This window comes from Castor canadensis, chromosome 11, assembly GCF_047511655.1.
Source record: "Castor canadensis chromosome 11, mCasCan1.hap1v2, whole genome shotgun sequence".
Classification (NCBI taxonomy): domain Eukaryota; kingdom Metazoa; phylum Chordata; class Mammalia; order Rodentia; family Castoridae; genus Castor; species Castor canadensis.
This window is the reverse complement of record NC_133396.1, coordinates 24,233,212-24,248,361: the sequence shown is the minus strand read 5'-3', so window position 1 is coordinate 24,248,361 and position 15,150 is coordinate 24,233,212.

Below are 15,150 nucleotides of genomic sequence, written 5' to 3'. Positions count from 1 at the left end.
CCTGGGGACCTGAGAGAAGGGAGATCCTACAGAAAGGAAGTCTTTTAAGAGAAGGTAATCTACTAGGTGCCGGTGGTTCACGCCTGTAATCCTAGCTATCAGGAGGCAGAGATCAGGAGGATCAAAGTTCAAGACAGCCTGGGGGGAGGGGGAGCGGGGGGCGGGGGGAAGCAAAACCCCATCTCAAAAATACCCAACACAAAAAAAGGAACGGCAGAGTGGCTCAACTGGTAGAGCACCTGCTTAGCAAGTGTGGAGCCGAGTCCAAACACCAGTACCAAAAAAAAAAAGGAAGAGAGAGAAGGTAATCTTCCACCTGGGTTCTGAAGGATAGGCAGGAGAAAATTCCAACCCAGGAAATAGTATCAGCAAGGGAACAGAAATAGGCCTGTGTGCCCACAACTGACCAGTCATCACCATCTGGCCCTTCTACCTTTGGGCCTCCCCAGCCACCCTCCCAGAGTCATCTCTTATCTCTCTGGCAGAGCCAACCAATCCAGGACTGTGTCTTTCCCATTTTAAGGCCAAATCTAGGCTGAAGGTATTGTTCAGTGGTCAAACAAGCCTCAGCACCAAAAAACACCCAAGTCTACAGCCCTGTCCCTCTCTCCCCTCACAGCCAAACATCAAGAGCTGTCTGCACACGATGTCTTCCCTTTCTCACTTCCCACACTTACTCCTCAACCCACTTCCATCTGCTTCCTTACCAACCTGCCACAGAAATAGCCTCCCTTCTCATTGAAACCGGTAGGCCCTCACCAGCCCTCTTGACCTGCAGCAGCTGCAGGGTTGGCCTCTTTCACTTCCTAGAAACTCTGTGCCCTTGCCTCTGGGCACCAGCTCTCCTGCTGTCCTGCCTCATGGCTGCTCCCTCTTGGTCTTCAGCACTTCCCTTCCTCAGTCCCAAATGCCAGGGTTTCTCATGGTTCAGTCCAGAACTGTCTTCCCTGTCCACCTTTCAATCGCCATCCATCATCCTCTCAGCTCAGATTGAGACACCCCACTGATCACTCAACCTCCACCTGTGGCATTTCAATACATTTCAAAATCACTCAGAGGGCTGGTGGTGTGGCTCAAACGGTAGAGAGCCTGGGGTAGAGTTCAAACCCCAGTACCACACAAACAAACAAACACCTGTTCCAATCCATCAGTGCCTATCCCACCTGCCAGGAAACCTATCCCAGTGCATGGTTCCGCCATCCGTCCACTTCCAGGCATCATCCTGATCTCTGAGTCAATACCACAAGAAGTCACATCATCCTTATACTCAAGTCACCTTTCCAAAATACAGATTAGAGGACTGGTGCAGTGGCTCAAGTGGTAGAGCACCTGCCTAGTAAGCATGAGGCCCTGAGTTCAAACCCCAGTATTGCCAAAAGAAAAAAAAAAATCAAAACACAGATTAGCTTGTGTTGTACCCCTTCTACTCTACTGGTGAGCTACATTTGAGGCCTCAAAATCTTTCAATAGTTTCCCATTGTGTTCAGTAAAATAGTGTTACCTAAGACATAGGTCCCTCTTTCTCTCCTGCAATGGCCTCTTTCCATTCTTCAGCCAGTCAGGCCTTCTGTAGTGTCTAAAACAACAAGCTTCCTCCTTTCCTCCCTCAGCACCTGCTGTCCTACCTGTTCCTTCTCCTATTCAAAAGCTTCACGGAGTCATTCCTTCCTTCTAGCCCTGGTCAGTTTCTATCATGATGGCAATTTCAAGAACTGTGTAGCCAGTTAGGTATGGTAGTGCACGATTGTAATTCTAGTGCTCAGGAAGTTGAGGTTGGAGCATTGAGAGTGTGAGGATGAGTCTATACTACAGAGCAAGACTCCATCTCAAGCAAACAAAAACAGTGTTTATTTCCTTCAGAGTGTTTTCATTTGCTTGTAACTTTTCAATTATTAGTGTTAATATCTAATTATTCACCTTTCTCATCCCACACTATATTTCATGGGAACAGAGACTACAATGAATTTTGCCTTCCTTAGTGACAGGCACACAATTGCACTCAAATACATTTAAAAATCTTTTATTATGCACGTTTTTATTTTTATTTATTTATTGGCAGTACTGGGGATTGAACTCAGGGGCTCTACAATTGAGCCATGCTGCTAGCTCTTATACACATTTTCTTTTTTTTAAAGCAGGAGAGTTTACTGAGATAGCAATGTGTAAAGTGGGACAGTAGAGACCCCAAAGCTGGGGGGAAGGAGTCCAAGAGAGGGTGGCCCTCTTTTTTCCCATTTTGTTTCTTTATCTCTTTTAACCTAAAGAGAAGGTGTTTGCATATAGCAAACACCTAGGTTCACTAACATTTTAGTATATTTATCATTTTTGCTGAGATATCTCTAAGTGATTTTACAGTTCGCATGGCAGTTCACCCATAAATAATTCAAGAAATTTTCTTTTCTTTGGAGGTATCTGGGTTTGAACTCAGGGCTCATGCTTGCTAGGCAGGTGCTATACCACTTGAGGCATTCCACCAGCCCTTTTTTGTGATGGGTTTTTTTGAGATAGGGTCTCTCCAACTATTTGCCTGGGTTGGCTTCAAACCATGATCCTCCTGATCTCTGCCTCCTGAGTAGCTAGGATTATAGGCGTGAGCCACTGGCGCTTGGCTCAGGAACTTTTCTAGCCACATTTTGGTCACACCTCAGCAATGACAATTCCTTCCTATCATCTAATACCCTGCCTTTGTTCACACTGACCTACTTGTTCCTTTGCATTTGGTTTGTTCCAACCAGGATCTAAATAAGGTCTACATACTGCACTTGGTTATGTCTCTGAAGTCTCATTTAAATCTAGAATACCTTTTCTCCTTGCCATAGACTTGTCAAATCGCTAAAGTATTTTGAGTAAATTAGTCATCCTGTCCCACCTTCCAGATTTCTCTGATTGCTTCCTGGGGGTGTTGTTTATCCTATAAACTGCAGATTAGACCTACAGGCTTGATTAGATTCAGGCTGACTATCCCCACAAGCACACCTCATGAGCAATGCTTCCAACTCCACACTGTACTATGTTGGGGTATCCTCAATGCCTGAGTTCCACTGTTAGTGATGTCAAGTTGACTGGTGCCTTCCATTGAGTACAGCCAATCCATTCAGAAGTCTTACTTTCTTCTAAGGCCAGTGAGTTTTCTGTGCGGAGGTACTCTGTAATGATCCTGATTTCCATGAATGAAGTAGTCCATTGTGACTGAACCATAGGGAGGAAAGCAGGCAGGCAGCAGGCCCAAAGGCTTCTATTTTTCTAAGACAGGGTCATCCTATGTAGCCCCAGTCTGACCTTGAAAATGAAATCCTCCTGCCTCAGCCATCCCAGGGAGTGAGCCACCACACCCAGCTAGGCATGGCTTTGATAAGAAATTTGAACTTGGGTCTGGTGCTGATAGCTCATGACTATAATCTTAGCTATTCAGGAGGCAAAGATCTGGGTGATCACAGTTCAAAGCCAACCCTAGGCAAATAGTTCACAAGACCCTGTCTCAAAAATACTCAACACAAGAAATGGCTGTTGAGTGGCTCAAGTGGTAGAGCGCCTGCCTAGCAAGTGTGAGGCCCTGAGTTAAAACTCTAGTACTGCCAAAAAAAAAAAAAAAAAAAAAGGAATTTGGACTTTGTCTTACAGGATGGGGAATTTTGGGAATTAACCACTTTGGAGTTGGGAAAGTGGCTCAAGTAGTAGAGCACTTGCCTATCAAGTGCAAAGTCCCAAGTTCAAACCCTAGTATTGCTAGTAAATGAATAAATTTAAAAGAAGCACTTTGAAGCAATGGAAGCAGCATGGTCAAACTTGGGTGGGGTCTGCTGGGAGCACAGCTCAAGTGATAGGCTGAAGGCCCTGACTCAAGCCCCGGTACTAAAAAAAAAAAAGACAAACATACAGCACTATCAGTGCTATATGTGGACATGGGAGGGAGATTTCACTTTCTTGGGGAGGAAGGAAGGAGGGGTTAAGAAATACAGGGCAAATTGGATCAAAGTACATTATTTGCATGTATGTAGATATCACAATGAAACCCTTTTTACAATTAATTTATGTGTTCACTGGATGCCTGTGGCTCACGGCTATAATCCTAGCTACTCAAGAGGCAGAGATCAGGATTACTAGACCCTATCTCAAAAAAACCCATCACAAAATTAAAAGGACTGGTGGAGTGGCTCAAGGTGTAAGTCCTGAATTCAAGCCCCAGTACTGCAAACAAAAAAAGAAACAAACAAAAAAATTAATTTGTGCTATTAAAAAAAAAAAAAACTTGGCAAGGGGAGAGGGATTGAGGGAGGGTAGAAAGCCTGAAGAGAATGGAGGAGCATTTGCCAAATGCTTGGTTCGAACACAATACTATGCTAGTTGTTTGGCACGTTGGATCTAAGGTAAACCTCCACTGTGCTTAGAAGAAAAATCCTATTTTACAGATGAGGAAAATGGAGGTTCTGACTTGTTTGGTCACTCAACCAAGACTGCAGTAAGAGATGGTGACAACCTGAGAGTAGACAGTGGCTGCAGGAGTGGACGGGTATTTGAGGGAGAACTGGCCCATCTCTAACCGAATGGCTGTGGGGAAGAGGAGAAGCAGGAGCACTGGCTGAGACTGAGGTTCCCCCACATCTTGGGTGGGATGAACACACAGAGCTGGTGGAGGGAAAAGATAATGAACTTGCTCCCTCCCAGCTGCCCAGCTGTCTCCAAGCTGCTTTCTTGAGAAACGGTGTTTATGACATGACAATGTCTATAATTTGTCTTCTGGCATGACTTGATAATTAGCTTAAGTTACCCTTCTTTGGGATTTCATTCAAAGCAAAGCCATTCTCCATTCATTCTGATGATGAAGTCTTGTGTGATTGTCAGAGTCACAGGGGGTGTGAACCTGGAGCTGTCCAGCTCCCCCTTTGGCAGAAGTGGGCAGAGACTGAAGTCAAGGACCTGGTGAACTGTCTGCTGTGCAGCTAGTCCGTCTTGGAGCCTGGGTGTGTGGCCTGCCCTCAGAAAGGTAGTGGCCCAAGTGTGGGGTCCTGGAACCTGCACAGTACAAGTTTGGTTTCCAGGTTCTGCGTGGAGGAGGCAAGGACAAGGAGGAAGGGAGACAGAGATCTTGTCTTTGACAATGATGCTTAGGCTGAGTGAGGGCTGTTCTTAGAGGAAATGGGACCACTTTGGGATTTGAGGCCCTGGCAAGGGAGATCTATGGGTTTAGTGACTGATTTGGAGGAGTGAGGAAGATGAAGAGTTGAGCAGGACCCTAGGGCTTTGTCTCAGGCTGAGAGGAGACCTCAGGGAGGAAGGGCAGGTCTGGGGTAGGGGAGACACTCAGTTCAGGTGTGGCCTGGAGACCTGGAAAAGGGGGTCTGGGTTTGAAGTCAGGACTGGGTCACAGACACTCAAGTCAAGGCCAAAAGGATAGTCATGGAGAAGCTATTTTAGGGAAAGATACGTAGGTCAAGAAAGAGACCCCCCCACAAGGCAGCAGAGAAATGGGAGGGAGGAAGGCCAGTGGGGTGGGGGAAAGGGGAAGGGAGTTTGCAAAAGGAAGAAAGAGCCTGGGGTAAGTGCCATGGAGAGGTTAGGACAGTCATCCAGGAGCAGCTGAACCCAGTGACTCTGAGACCTAGAAGGGATGTGAAGCCTTAGATGACTGGCTAAACAAATGAGTCTCCAGATCCCTGGGGCCCTGTGGACAGAGAAGTAGAAAGAGCACGGGCTTTCTGCAGGAACAGGAAGAGGACTAGCTACCTGCTAGGTACTACTAGTGAAGCCATGGAGAAGGGCCCCAACCATAGCAGAGCACAAAGCCATCAGATCGACACAGCTTCAGTTACATGCCAACCTCTTGGCTGCCCAGGACCTGAAGACCAAGGTCAGAATTCCTTCCCCCCATTCTTTCTGTGAACATTTACTGAGAATCTAGTACCTGCTAGGCACAGTCCTAGGCCCTTGAACACAGCAACAAAAATCCACAAAGACCCTGTCTTCATGGCACTTACTTCAGAGGAGAAAGAATGACAATAAGCAAGGGACATAAATACAGAATAATATACAAGGTTAAGCACAAAGATGGGGAGTGTAGCCAGGTGCCGTGGCTCATGCCTGTAATCCTCAATACTAAGAAGGCGGAGATCAGGAGGATCACTGTTCAAAGCCAGCCTGAGCAAATAGCTCATGAGACCTTATCTCGAAAACACCCATCACAAAAAAGGGCTGGTGGAGTGGCTCAAGTGGGAAGATCACCTGACTAGCAAGTGTGAGGCCCTGAGTTAAACCCCAGCACCCCCAGAAAAACTCCCAAACACCAAACTAGAGCAAAAAAGACTGGAGGTGTGGCTCAAGCCATAGAGCACTAGCAAGTGCCCCAGCACTGCAAAAAAAAAAAAAAAAAAAGACACTGGACAGTCACAATCTCCAGAAAATATCCAGGGCAGGTGGTTACTTGTGACCTTTGGAAGAACAATTTCAGCAGGACTGAGGTAGAACCAGAAGGCCAGCCACTGTGAGCTGTGCATGTGGTTTATTGGCAGAGCAGGGATGGGAAGCAGTGAGATCTTGGAGACCAGGCCCAGGCTGAGGGAGGAGTCAGAGAGGAGGCTGCAGATCAGTATCAAGAGGCTCCAGGGAGGGAAGAAAGATGGATCTCAGCCAACGCTGAGCTAGAAAAGCAGAGGGTCAAGCTCAAGTCATTGAGAGCCTGGACCAGGGTCGGGGAACAGAGAGAAGATTCCAGAGACATTCTGATGGAAGATGCAGTCAGGCAGTGACTGCAGCGTGGGAGGAGTCAGGCGCAACTCCAGGATTTGAATCCCAGCTCCCGCCATCACCCTGAAGACCTTGCGTGAATGCCCCTGGGTCCAGGCTTCCCCATCTTCATGTCAGACCCCCCTGGCCCCAGCCTGGCCCTGCCTTGACCAAGGTTTGCTGCACCCTGGACTCCTCAGGTCTCTGAGCTCAGCCTTGAACCCTATCCCAAATCCATACAGTGGTTCTCTGCTTTTGCTGCAGCCACAATTAGGGAATACTGCTTACTTGCTGTCCTTGTCAGTCCATCCTGCCGGGTCTCTCTTATCCCATAGCCCTGTGGGGTTCCCTCTGCTGCCCTCTACTTGAATCCCTATCTCAGTCATGGCTTTGCTTCATGTTTCAAAGAGAAGGTACAGGGCCGGCCAAGCAAGAAAAGCTTAATCCAAGAGTCATATTGTACTCTTTTATGAGGTTCTAGAACCAGCAATCTATCTTGATCTACAGTGATAGAAAACAGATCAGGATTGTCTGGGGCTGGGCAACTGATTGCAATGGGATATGAAGGAACTTTCCAAAGGGATGAGAATGTCCTATATTTCTACTGGGGTGGTGGTTACATGGCTGTATACATTTGTTGAAAGTCATCACCTGTATGTTTACTTTCTTGGGAGGGCAGACAGTCTTGCTAGACAGCCCAGGCTGCCCTGGAATTCTCAATCCTCCTGCTGCAGTCTGCAAGTACTGTGATTAAGGTGTGTGCCACTATACCTGGCGCCTGCACTTTTAAAATAGGTGCACTTCAAGGGTTGAGGGCATAACTTGGTGGTAGGGTGCTTGCCTGGTAGGCAAGGGGCCCTGAGTATGATTCCTAGTACCACAAAACAAAAAAACAAATAAATAAACATCTGGTGCACATCTATGGTCCCAGGCTGTAGGTAAGAGGATCACAACTAGAGGCTGGTTTCAGGCAAAAAAAATGCAAGACTCTATCTGAAAAATAACTAAAGCAAAAAAAGGTGGGAGGTGTGGCTCAAGTAGTAGAGGACCTGCCTTGCAAATTCAATGTTTTGAGTTCAAAGCTCCAGTACTTTAAAAGAAAAAAACACAGAATCTTTTTTAGTACTGGGATTTGAACTCAGGGCCTTGCAGTCCTTAGGCAGGTGCTGTACCTCTTGAAGCCCCACCCTCAGCCTGAGAATTATTATTTATTTATTTATGTGGGACTGGATTTAAGTTTCCTGATTAAAAAGTAGGCCCTCTACCACTTGAGCCACACCTCCAGTCCATTTCTGTTTTGGTTAGTTTGGAGATGGGATCTTGAGAACTACTTGTTCATGCTGGCCTCAAACTGTGATCCTTCCAATCTCAACCTCGCCAGCAGCTAGAATTACAGGATTATCTGATTTTTTTTTTAAAGAGAAAATACATGATATCGAACAGAAGTCAGTCACACACACACACACACACACACACACACTTCTGTACCCATCTTTGGCTTCCTCCCCTTTTCTCTGGGAAAGCAGAGCACTGTCTTTGGCTACCCAAGCCCTCCTGGGTGAGACTGTTCCCACCAAAATGGACATACCATTACTTCCTCTGACCTCATACCCTGTCACTGGCTGTCCTGTGACAGGTGGCTCACAGCCAGCTCCTGTGTAAGAGTGTCTAAACTCCCTTCATCATGCTGTATCAGTTAGCTCTCTCTCTCTCTGAAACACCTGTGGGGACTTCCCTCTCTCCTCATGGGTTCCTAGCCCCACTTTCTCTGGGTTCCTCCTCCATCTCTGGACACTCTCCATGTTTCTTGTTTGGCTCCTCCTGAAGGTTGTGATCCCTGGGTCTCTGGCCTTGGCCTTGGCCTTGTTCTTTCTGTACCTGCCAGTCTCCTGGCATGACCTCACCCGCTCCAGGACTTCTGTACCATCTAATGCTAACAGTGCTCAAAGATATCCCTTATTGTTTTTTTCAGGGTATCAAGGATATGTGAAAAGAGGTAGAATGTTACATGTGCTTCAAAGTTTTTTTACAAATTTTAATGCAATATACATATATAACTCTTTTTTGGGATGGTCTGCTAGTCCTCAAACTCAACAAGCCCCAACCTGAATTCATCAACTGTCAATCCTGTTCTTCCATCCTCTTTTAGGGTTCCAGTTAAGATTGAAACCTGAAAGTCACCCTCCACTTGATGGCCACCAGCTGTCACTTATCTCCTTCTCTTGACTTCTACCCCCAAGAGTTGCCTCTCTCAATTCCCACCAACATTCCCACATGTGTAGCTCCTCTGTTGCCTCCTGAGATATTCAAACACTCACTCATTCAACAAGAATGTTGCTGGGTGCCAGCAGCTCACGCCTGTAATCCTAGCTACTCAGGAGACAGAGATCAGGAAGATTGTGGTTCAAAGCCCGCCTGGGCAAATAAATTCTCAAGACCCTATCTTGAAAAAACCCTTTACTAAAAAAAGGCTGGTGGAATGGCTCAAGGTGAGTTCAAGCCCCAGTGCTGGGGAAAAAAAAAAATGCACTGAGCTCCTCCTATGTGCTGGCCATTGGTCAGGACAATGTTGAGCTCAGACTGAACATGTAAAAACTCACTGCCCTACTCGACCTATAGTATTGTGCTTGCAATGATTTCAAATATTGTTCTGCCTTGCACCAGAGCCCCTGACCGCCAGCCCTGCTGCAGCTACAGTGAACTTCACGATGTACATCTTCAGCAGCTTCCATCAGACCTCATTCTCCTGGGGTCAAGTGTGGGCCAGGTGCAAGGTACCTAGATCCCTTCCCTCCTGTCTGTGCAGGCTCCTTGCAGGACCCTTCCCTCCAGTTGTCCTGTAGCCTATGTACGACCTTCAAGTCACAGCTGAGCCCTTGGCTCCTGTTCTTGCTTCATCTCCCATTTTTTTTCCCCCACTGGTCCTCCCCCATCCTCTGTCCATCTCTAGTTCATCCCCATTCATCTCCCATTTTAACAAGGATCACACTGTATGTGTGCTGGGCCTGCCCGTACGACTGTCTTCTCTACCTCAGCACCTGCTTATCTCCATAGATACCTGTCCTTGCCTCCAGACCCTCTCATCCCCACGGCACTGTTCCCCTTGTCCCCTGTCAGTTCTTCCCTTATCACCTCCCAATGTGCCAGCCTCCACCACCACCAGCACCTGGAACTTTCTGAGGTCAGCAGGCTCCTTGCAGAACCCTTCCCTCTTCTGTCTTCTCAGTGGCCTGTGACTTCAGCATCACTTCCTCCTTAAGTGTCCCTTTTTCTTTTTTTTTTTTGTGGTGTGGAGTTTGAACTCAGGGCCTCAAGCTTGCTGATCAGATCTCAATCCTCCTATTTATACTTCTCTGGGCAGCTGGGATGACAGGTACATAGCACTGCATCCGGCCTTGGGCTGAGATGAGGTCTCATGAGCTTTCTGTCCAGGTGGGACTCAAACAGAGGTCTTCTGGATCTCAGCCTCCCAAGTAGCTAGCATGGCATGCTTGAGTCACTAGAACACTTAAGTGTCCCTTCTCAAGTGTTCTTCCTTAAGTGACAACCTGCTTGTCTACTTTGGGGTCTCTCCAACTCAGACCTTCTGTTCAAGTCAGTGTCTCCTGAGCATTGCCAGCTCCTGTGCCACAGACACCCCTTGTCAACATGTCCACAGTGGCTTATTACCAGCCCATCACTCCATCCTACTCTTGGGTTCTGCTAGTGAGTGCATAAGTGAACCTATCCACTAAACACCTTGTACTGCACCACTAGAGTTATTGGTTTTGCCTTGCCAAGAAGTCCCAGCCTCACTCTTTTTTTTTTTTTTTTGCAATATTGGGGTTTGAACTCAGGGCCTACACCTTGAGCCACTTCAGCCTATTTTTTTGTGATGGTTGTTTTTGAGATAGGGTCTCGAGAACTATTTGCTCAGGCTGTTTTTGAACTGCAATCCTCCTGATCTCTGCCTCCTGAGTAGCTAGGATTACAGATGTGAGTCCCCCAGCGCCCAGCCAGAGGCCCACTCTTACCACCCACCTTCTTTACGTTCTCACCCCAGCTTTTTCTTCCTCTCTGCTACTGCCAGGTATTACCTGAACCCCTACAAATACCCACCACACCCTATTATTCAAGTGTGTTCTTTGGACCAACCACACAGCATCACCAGGGAGCTAGATCCCTGTTAAAAACGCTAGATCTCAGCCAGTGGAGTAGCTCAAGTGGTAGAGCACCTGCCTAGGAAGCATGAGGCCCTGAGTTCAAACCCCAATGCTGCCAAGAGAAAATAAAAGAAATATAGCCAAGCACTGGTGGCTCATGCCTGTAATCCTAACTACTTATGAGGCTGGGAGCAGAAGGATGGAGGTTTGAGACCAGCCCAGGCAAACAGTTAGTGAGACCTCCATCTCCAAAATAACCAGGGCAAAATGGACTGGAGGCATGGTTCAAGTGGTAGAGTGGCTGCTTTGCAAGTACAAAGCCCTAAATTCAAACCCGTCCCACCAAAAAAGAAAAAAAAAAAAAAAGCTAGATCTCAGGTTGTACCGCAGACCTACTGAATCTCAACCTGTACTTGAACAAAACCCCCATGGGATTCATGTGCCCTTTAAGGTTAAGAATTGCTGTCCTAACCATCTCCCAACTTCCAGCCTCCCCGAACCCTAACCAATTCCTGACTTGACCACCTATGTGCAAATATGGCCACACTCCCTTTTAACTTAAAAGCTCTCAGAAGCAGGGTGCTACCTACTTGGGAGGCTAAGACCAGGAGGATCTTTGTTCAAGGCCAGTCAAAGTAAACAGTGAAACTCCATCTACAAAATAACCAGGATGAAATGGACTGGAGGTGTGGCTCAAGCAGTAAAGTGCTTGCTTTTTGAGTATGAAGCCCTGAGTTCAAACTCCAGTAACACCAAAGGAAAAAAAAAAAAGTCCACAGGCTCTCCATGGTCCTCAGGACTAAACCCAAACTACTTCGAAAGACATTCAAGTTCCTTAATTTATTTGTTCCCTTACAGCCATCCCTCTAATCCTTTCTCCTGCCACACTTGCCACCTTGTGGTTGTTACAATACACTTCACATACTTAGCTGGTTTCTGTCCCTGTGCTCTTGAACATTCTGTTTCTCCCTGCCTGGAATGCCCTTCTGCCTCATCTACCTGCAACCCTGGCACACCTACTTGGTCTCAGCTCAGACCTTCTTGACCCCATAAACACCATTTCTTCCTCCCTGTAGACTGGGCACTGTTTATAGCACCATGATAGCCCTTACCCTGTGGAATTAAAGTGACTTCTCTTACTGTCTGTCACCCTTACCAGCCTGAGTATTAGCTGTGTGCCTTCTACAGCCAGTTCATGATTCAATAAAATGTTTGCTGGAACACTGAATAATATAACTGTTTCCACATTTGCCCTGATGATAACTATAACAGGAAGGATGAAGATTAGACTTCAGGAAGAACTGGTAGAAAACAGGAACCTGGCAAGGCAAATGGGCTAGTCATTTGTCGCCCCTAGCCTAGAAATTTCCCCAAAAGCAGAGTCATCAACCTACAGCGTGTTAACTCCAGGGGACTTTGGAGATCTAGTCACCCAGGGGGTGGGGGAATAAGAAAAGAGTAATAGAGGAGGTGGACATGATTAAAGTATATTGTATGAATGGAAATATCACAATGAAACTCCACACATTGAGCAATTAATGTTCTGATAAAAAATCTGGTCAGCCAACCAAATATCAGAGTAACTGTTTTGCCCAAGGCCACGCTGCTGGCTAGGGGCAGGGCTGGGGCTAGACTCCAAGTATCTCTGAAGTTTGGGAAGGTGGCTGTGTCATCTTTCCTACCCATCCTAACTCCCCAGAGGAAGGCCCTGATTCCCTATCCTGGTCAAGGGCTAATTCACAGCTCTTAAAGTACCTGCTAGGATCTTGGCTGGCTGGTGTTGACAAAGCCCTGCAGACTGGAGGAGGGGATCCAATTACCCCCACTTTACAGTTTGGCAAACCAAGGCTGGTAGCTAATGGCAGAGGCAGGATTTGAAACTAAGTACTGTGCTCTTCCTGTTGAAGAATTTACGAAAAGCCAAAAATCCCACATGCGCAGAGTCACTCCAAAAATCATGACTGTGTACCTCCTAATGCCTGGGGAATCCCCTCACTCCCACCAGTTCCTCTTTAGCTCGGCCTCCATTCGACTTGACTTGCTCGGGGTGTGTGACTGAGGAAAGAACCTGTCCGCCCACCCCTGCAAGATAGGCTGTGGCGGGTCACAACCTTTCCCAGCGCCCCGCATTTGTCAGGCAACTTGCTCACACCAACCCTCAGTTGGTACTACGGCCCGAGATGGGGAAACTGAGGGTCCCAGATAAGACACTACTAACCACGGTCACAGCCAATGAGTGGCGGGGATGGAAATGGAACTTAGCTAGGACTGACAGTGGAGCAGCCTTCTCCCTCCCCCGGGGCACATTGGGCCCTCCCACCCGGCCACCTGAAGCCTCTCACGGCACTGGCTGGTTACCTCGGGAAAGGAACTTAACCTCTCCAAACGCCCCCAAGGTCAGAAGCTTTGCTCTGAGGGCAGAAAACCGTACGCAAATGAGGCGCAAAGCAGGCGCAAAGCAGGCGCAAAGCAAACGCAAAGCAGCGGGCGGCGACGCAGTCTTTTTCTTCCAGCCCGGGACTGCCTAATGGCCAAGAAGAGAGGTCGCACCCCTGGCCCCCGGGACCGGTGAAACCAAAGGCCGGGCTGGCGATCGGAAGCGAAACCGCGACAGCCTCCAGCCTCCCCCGCTCGGTTCCGGGAACCGGCGAGCCAGACTTCGCGGAAACACACCCGGAGGCAGGCGCCTCGCCCCGGGGCCGTCCCGACCGCAGCCCACAGGCCGGGCGGAGAGGTGCGGGGGCCGCTGTGCTCGGGCCGGAGCTGCAGCGCGACGCGCGCTTCCGCCCCGCTCGGCTCCGGCGGCAGCCCCACAATCCCCTTCTGGCTCCGGGGACGGGCGGGGCGGGGCGGGGCGGGGCGGGCCGAGCGGGCGGAAATAATTTTCTGTTTGGTCGTCTCTGCCCCAGTCCCTTTGGATGCGCGAGGCGGGCGGAGATGCGGGAGGCGGGAAGCGGGAACAGGAACGCGCTGCCCTAGCGCGCTTAAGGAGGGTGACCGGCAGGAATTGAGCACCTACTGTGTGCCTTAGCGCTTTGCATTAGGGATATCCGTTCGATCTTCCCCACAGCCCTTCCCGAAGGGTGACTCCCCACTTACGCAGGGACTAGCTGAGCCTAGGAGAGCTTAAGTCACTTGTCAAAAGTCGTACATCCCCGACCTGCGTGACACTCCATATGAGTGATACATTACGCCACAATGAACTTGAACCATTTGTTGGCCTATTTTTGTGGATTGGAAAGTTGGAGAATGCTGGAAGTTTGAAAGTTGCTCAGTCCTTGGTACCTGCGGGGTTCCCGGAGTCCCTACCTTCCACACCCCGGACCGCGGAAGGGAACATTTGTGGAGGGTGCTTATAAGAAAAATAGACATCCCATCTCCGCACAGACACAGTATGTGTGGCGGCAACCTAGCCTTAGCTGAAGACATAATGGGTTCAAATCCCGGCTCTGCCACTTTTGGGTTGTGTGCCTTTGAGCAAGTGAGGATCTCGGTGGAGGATTAAACGAAACATTGTTCCTAAAACACTAAACGCACAAATGTCACCCGCAAGTGTTGGGGGCACACTGGGCATGGCCCTGACCCAAGACAAGTCTTCCTGGCCCCTGGCCCCACGTTACTTACCCCTGGGCAAAAGGACCAACGGGCCTTTCAGTAGCCCCCCGCACCCGTCGGGCGAAACCCGAAATTGCGGCCACTTCGGCAGTGGTGGCTTCCAAAAACAAACATCAGATATTCTGAAACTGGCGCATGGCGAGGGCTAACATTATTGAGTCTTTCTTGCAATTTTATTCTTGGGAGCAAAGGTAATTCGTTAGAAACTCTTTGTGAGACTTCTCTGCATCTTGTTTAACTTTTCGTATGAGCGAAGTTCACAAAATACGATCAAGAATCCGGCGTGCAGCAGTCCTTGTAGGAACTACTCCGACCTGCGCTCAACCATACCAACCCCATCTTCGGGCAGGGAGGACGCAAAGACAGGCTACCGCAATTTGGGTCATTAGGCGGAGCCGCTTCGTTTTGACAGCCCTGTGGGATTGTTGGTGTCCACGCAGCAGCAAGTGGAGGTGGGGGCTGCAGCCCTGAGCTCAGCTTCGCGGACTTCCCCAAACTCCCGCCTAGGCTGGATTAAGGGAGTAAATCCCTGACGCTACAGACCAGGTCAAGGACAAGTTCTCCCCCTCCCTACTCCCCCCCATCTGGGCGGGGATTCACCCCCCTTCCGGGATGAAAGGTACTAAAGAGACGCCGAGGGGGGGGCGGCGGGCCCTGGCCCCTTGATGTTCCG